At 48.6% G+C, this 5943-nt stretch overlaps 1 protein-coding gene across 5 annotated transcripts in view; it reads left to right on the top strand.

The window, feature by feature from the left end:
- Nucleotides 1-5943, top strand: part of DISC1 (DISC1 scaffold protein) — a 344403-nt gene that overhangs the window by 95317 nt on the left and 243143 nt on the right. The gene's annotated exons all lie outside the window — the stretch shown is intronic.

Genomic DNA, 5943 nt, shown 5'->3' on the forward strand with positions numbered 1-5943 from the left:
GGAAGCCCACCCGCTGAGAAGGTGGAGGTGGATTTCCTCTTGCCGAGGGCAGCTGGGTCTCCTGTCATCCTGTAAGATCCACACATGGTCCCCTCTGACCGAGGGATGAAAACACATACTCCTCCTGACTCTTCCTCCGGAGCATCTTCTGCTCTTTCGGCTACCCAAGGGTCTCCCAGGACCGGGACTAGGTGGAGGCCAGAAGCTACTTCTAATTCGGTGGCTCTCAATCCTGGCTGCACGTTTGAATCACCTGGAGAGTTTTTCAACGTCCAGCTTCTTCCCCAGACCAGCTAAGTCAGGCTGTCTGGGGCTGCCGGGTCCCAGGTGCTGGCCTGTTGGAAAAGTCCGTGAGCCATTGTTCTCTTCTGTCTGCTGGTGACCTCTCTCCTTGGGTGAAGGCTTGAGGGGGAAGCAGTAGTGATGAATGCGATTAGCCTAATCAGAGCGCGGGTCTGCTTCTACTTGGGTGTAAACACGGCCACAGCAATTACACTTTACTTCCGACTTCCAGTTGGCTCTGACAATCACAGACCTGTCTGGCCCAGTCCTCATTTTACATTCGGTTGATCTTGGCAGCTCCGTAGAACCCGTCTTGACAGTGAGGCTGGTGGTTTTCTCACGTGCCTGTCCTGCAGTTTTGTGGGAATCACGTAGCAGAGTGCCTGGCGCCTGGAAGGTGCTTCCTTACAAGTGTTGGTTGAGTAAACTTTTACATGATTCTCTTAAAGAACAGGTGAATCTCACATCCCATTTCTATTCTTTTTTCATCTGACATTGAAGTATCACCTTGTTTCCTGTCCCCTTCTCACACAGGCCCTTCCCAACTTGACGTTCTACTTAATTCTTTCTTTCTTTCTTTCTTTTTTTTTTTTTTTTTGCGATACGCGGGCCTCTCACTGTTGTGGCCCCTCCCGTTGCGGAGCACAGGCTCCGGACACACAGGCTCAGCGACCATGGCTCACGGGCCCAGCCGCTCCGCGGCGTGTGGGATCTTCCCGGACCGGGGCACGAACCCGCGTCCCCTGCATCGGCAGGCGGACTCTCAACCACTGCGCCACCAGGGAAGCCCTCTTTCTTTCTTTTGATCTTTGGGGGTGTTTCTGGTCCTCCACCCCAGTCTCGGGCCGTTTTTAGCATCTGCCAGTGTATTGTGTTTCTATTAATTTAACAAACACTTGCGTAACACTCTTACTTGCGTAAGAGTTACTAACTGCTTTAAGAAGTAACTCATTTTTTAAAAATTTTCATTGTGATAAAATATACATACCATAAAATTTACTATTTCAACCATTTGTAAGTGTCCAGTTCAGTGGCGTTAAGTAGGTTCACATTGTGGTGCAGCCGTCACCACCATCATCTCCAGAACCTTGTCATCTTCCCAAACTGAAACTCTATCCCCATCAAACACTAACTCCCTACTCTTCTACGTTGTCGGTGGGAATACAAATTGGTGCGGCCACTATGGAAAACGGTATGGAGGTTCCTTAGAAAACTGAAAATAGAGCAATGGTATGATCATGCAATCCCTCTCCTGGGCAAGTATCCAGAGAAAACTCTAACTCAATAAGATACATGCCCCTCTGTTCATAGAAGCACTAGTTACAATAGCCAAGACATGGAAGCAACCTAAGTGTCCAACGACAGAGGAATGGATAAAGAAGATGTGGTACATGTATACAATGGAATATTACTCAGCCATAAAAAAGAATGAAATAATGACATTTGCAGCAACATGGATGGGCCTAGAGATGATCATTCTAAGTGAAGTAAGTCAGAGAAAGGCAGAGAAAGACAAATATGATAACACTTATACGTGGAACCTAAAATATCATACAATTGATCTTATTTCCAAAACAGAAACAGACTCACAGACATAGAAAACAAACTTATGGTTACCAAAGGGGGAAAGGGGGGGGAGAGGGATAAATTAGGAGTTTGGGATTAGCAGATACACTGCTCTATATAGAATAGCTAAACAGCAAGGTCCTACCGTAGAGCACAGGGAACTGTATTCAGTATCGTGTAATAAGCTATGATGGAAAGAATATGAGGAAGAATATATATATATATTTATGTATCTGAATCACTTTGCTGTATACCAGAAACTAACACAGCATTGTAAATCAACTATACTTCAATTAAAAAAACCCCATTGGGCTTCCCTGGTGGCGCAGTGGTTGAGAGTCCGCCTGCCGATGCAGGGGACGAGGGTTCGTGCCCCGGTCCGGGAAGATCCCACATGCCGCGGAGCGGCTGGGCCCGTGAGCCATGGCCGCTGAGCCTGCGCGTCTGGAGCCTGTGCTCCGCAACGGGAGAGGCCACGACAGTGAGAGGCCTGTGTTCCGCAAAAAACAAAAAAAACAAAAAAACCCCATTAACTCCCTTGTCCCCCCTTCCCAGCCCCTGGCAACCACCATTTCTACTTTCTGTCTCTATGAATTTGACTAGTCTGAGTACCTCACCTTAGTGGGATCATATGGTATTTGTCCTTTTGTGACTGCCTTATTTCACTGAGCCAAGGTTCGTCTCTGTTGTGACGTGTCAGAATTTCCTTCCTTTTGAAGGCTGAATCACGTTCCATTGTATTATGTACCACATTTTGCTTATCTGTTCTTCTTTTGATGAAAAGGAAGTAATTCACTGAATCCTCAAGACAGTTCCAGGGGGTTGTAGCTTTTGTGTATTGATATGTGTATCTCTATGGCGATTACATCGTCATCATCTGCATCCCTATCTGTATTTAGCGATGAGGGAACGAGGCCCAGGAAGGCTTCAGGGACTTGTGCAGGCCCCCAGTGGGTGGGTGTTGAGCCTGGGCACAAACCTCGCATCTGGCTTGAGTCCCAGTTTGGAACTAGCTTCCCGCGCTATCCCTCTGAGTCCAAGCTGGCCCGTGCTCTCCAATGATCATGTCTTTAGCTACACGTGTTGTGGTTGGAGAGTGATGCTTTGTTATGGTCTCGGCTGAGTGTCTCATAGAACACGGTGAACTAAAATAAAGGCAATGTCCTGCTCTCTCACTCAGGTTACAGCCTGTGCCCTTTCTCGTATTTGACTGTGACCCATAAAGGTGGCATGTTCCCGTCGCTCAGCCGAATATGTTCCCCACAGAAGTATATTATTAATCATTTATGAAGCCCATATAAACCCGTGGCGCACCTTGTTCACCCTGCCTCCTTTCCTCACAGGAGTTACCTGGATACTGTTTTTAGTTCCCATTCACTTTTTGAGCCCACTGGGCTCTGATTTCTATCTCGGCCGCTACCAAAGCTGGTAATGATTTTCTAGTTGCTCAATTGAAAAGACATCTTAAAATGCTTCTTCTGTGCATTGTCACGGCTCCGTCTACAACTTTCGATCAGTCGGATTCATCTGAAACTCTCTCACCTTGGCCTTCTCAAATCACTCTTTCCTGCTCTTCTTGCTGCCCTGCTGGCCATTCCTTTCCATCTCTGAAGAGCTCTTGTTTCTCTCCCGACCCCTTCATATTGATGCCCCCTTGTCTTCTCTTCTTCTCCATCCTCTCCTCCCACTTTATATACTCTCTCTGGGGGATCTCAGATACTTCTGTGCTTCAGGTACCGCTAATGGACTAATTTCCCTCAAATTTCTTTTTCTTTTTTTAAAATTATTTTGGCCACGCCGTGCAGCATGTGGGATCTTAGTTCCCTGACCAGGGATTGAACCCGGGCCCCCTGCACTAGCAGCACGGGGTCTTAACCACTGGACCACCAGGGAAGTTCCTAATTTCCCTCAAATTTCTATCCCTACCCCTGGTCTCTCTCTAAAATTCCAGCCCACAGCTCGGCTTTCTTTCGAACAACTCCCTGAGCTTTACTAAGTGTACTTACCTTTCTACCTTAAAAATTTACTGTTGTTTTATTCTTGCCTTTACTAAATTGACTATCTTTTTTTTTTTTTAATTTTTGCGGTATGCGGGCCTCTCACTGTTGTGGCCTCTCCCGTTGTGGAGCACAGGCTCCGGACACGCAGGCTCAGCGGCCATGGCTCACAGGCCCAGCTGCTCCGAGGCATGTGGGATCTTCCCGGACCGGGGCACGAACCCGTGTCCCCTGCATCGGCAGGCGGACTCTCAACCACTGCGCCACCAGGGAAGCCCTAAACTGACTATCTTTTAAAACTATCTAGTTATTAAATTCACTCTCTTTGTCCCCGGTCAGTCCCTGCTCCTGCATCCCCAGTCTCAGTGACTTATGCCGCCATCTCCCCAGTGACCCAAGTAAGAACTCTGGTTCAGCCTTGGCTCCTCCCCTTAGGCCTTACTCCCCAGTCTAATTGGGACCACGTCCTGTGGACTCTGCTGTCTTTTACTGCATCCCTGCTCCCCTCGCCCATCCTCACGTCAGGGCTTCAGTTCTGATTTAATAATTGTAATCTGGATTCTTGCAGTGGTCTCCTTCTGGGGTTCCCGACCCCAGTATTACTCCCTCTCATTCACCTTCCGTGATGCCTCAGGTGGAAACGTCGTGTCATGCACGGTGGCCCTCATGGTCCTTGGGATAACATGACACTTAGCGTGACACTCCAAGCTTTTCCAGTGCAGCTCTTGCCTAGCTTTCCAGCAGCCGGAATTTCACTAGGCGCCACCAGCTCCTGCACTTGACACACGCGGAAGCGGTAGAAGTTGTCACCTAACTGTCGCTCATTCTTCACGACTCAGCTGAGCTCCCATCCTTGCGAAGCCTTGCCCGTGTCAGTCACAGCATCTACCCCTTGAATTGCTGGAGCACCTTGAATGACCTCACCCTTGCCTTGGCTCTCAACTTAATCTGTCTCCTTGAATATCTGTCTACTCTGACAGACTGTGAGCTCCTCAAGGACAAGACTGTATTGTATTTATCTTTTTATTCCTAGACACTAGAGCAGCGGCTGACCTATGATAAGTATTCCATAGACATTCACTGAATGAATGAATGTGATACATATGTGTGTCTACATGTAGGTTCACCAAGATGCATGTGTATAGAGAGGGAGAGAGGAAGAACCTTCAGTCTAACGTGGTTCAGTTGCCCTGGAGAAAACACTCCTTCAGCCTTGCTTTTGACACACCCGGCAAGGAGGAGGTTCACAGTATCTTCTTTTAAAAAAAATTAATTAATTCATTTATTTATTTTTGACTGCCTTGGGTCTTCATTGCCGCATGCAGGCTTTCCCTAGTTGTGGCGAGCGGGGGCAGAGCTGTGGTGCACGGGCTTCTCATTGCGGTGGCTTCTCGTTGTGGAGCATGGGCTCTAGAGTGTGCAGGCTTCAGTACTTGTGGCGCATGGGCTCAGTAGTTGTGGCTCGTGGGCTCTAAAGCACAGGCTCAGTAGTTGCGGCACGCGGGCTCAGTAGCTGTGGCTCGTGGGCTCTAGAGCGCAGGCTCAGTAGTTGTGGCGCACGGGCTTGGTTGCTCTGCGGCATGTGGGATCTTCCCGGACCAGGGCTCGAACCCATGTCCCCTGCATTGGCAGGCGGATTCTCAACCACTGCGCCACCAGGGAAGTCCCCACAGTGTCTTGAAGAACCCCCGATTGGAGCTCCAGGAAACCTGGATTTGGTCCTGTCTCTTGCGCTACCCAGCTCTGTGTGACCTGACGTAGTTTCCTACCTTCTCCACACTTCGCTCCCCTCATGAGAAAAGGAGGGGGTTGAATTAGATCGCTCTTTTCCACACTTCAGTTATTTAAGCATTATCTTGGCTTTTCTCATGCCAAAGCCATCTGTCCCATGATTAACACAATTAGAGAACAATGCCTCAGAATTAGTTCCTTTCTTACGCTTTTCTGCTGCGTGTTAACATAATTGCATAGTCATTAATAATTTAAAGAATTGCCTCTCACCGTGCCGACTGCCCATCCAGCCTGTGACGTTTGTCATCATCAGGATTATGTGGACTCACAGGTTCCCCCCCCCCCCAACCAGGGCCTCTGACTGCCG

Source organism: Neophocaena asiaeorientalis, unplaced genomic scaffold, assembly GCF_003031525.2.
Source record: "Neophocaena asiaeorientalis asiaeorientalis breed wild unplaced genomic scaffold, Neophocaena_asiaeorientalis_V1.1 scaffold369, whole genome shotgun sequence".
In the NCBI taxonomy this organism is placed as follows: domain Eukaryota; kingdom Metazoa; phylum Chordata; class Mammalia; order Artiodactyla; family Phocoenidae; genus Neophocaena; species Neophocaena asiaeorientalis.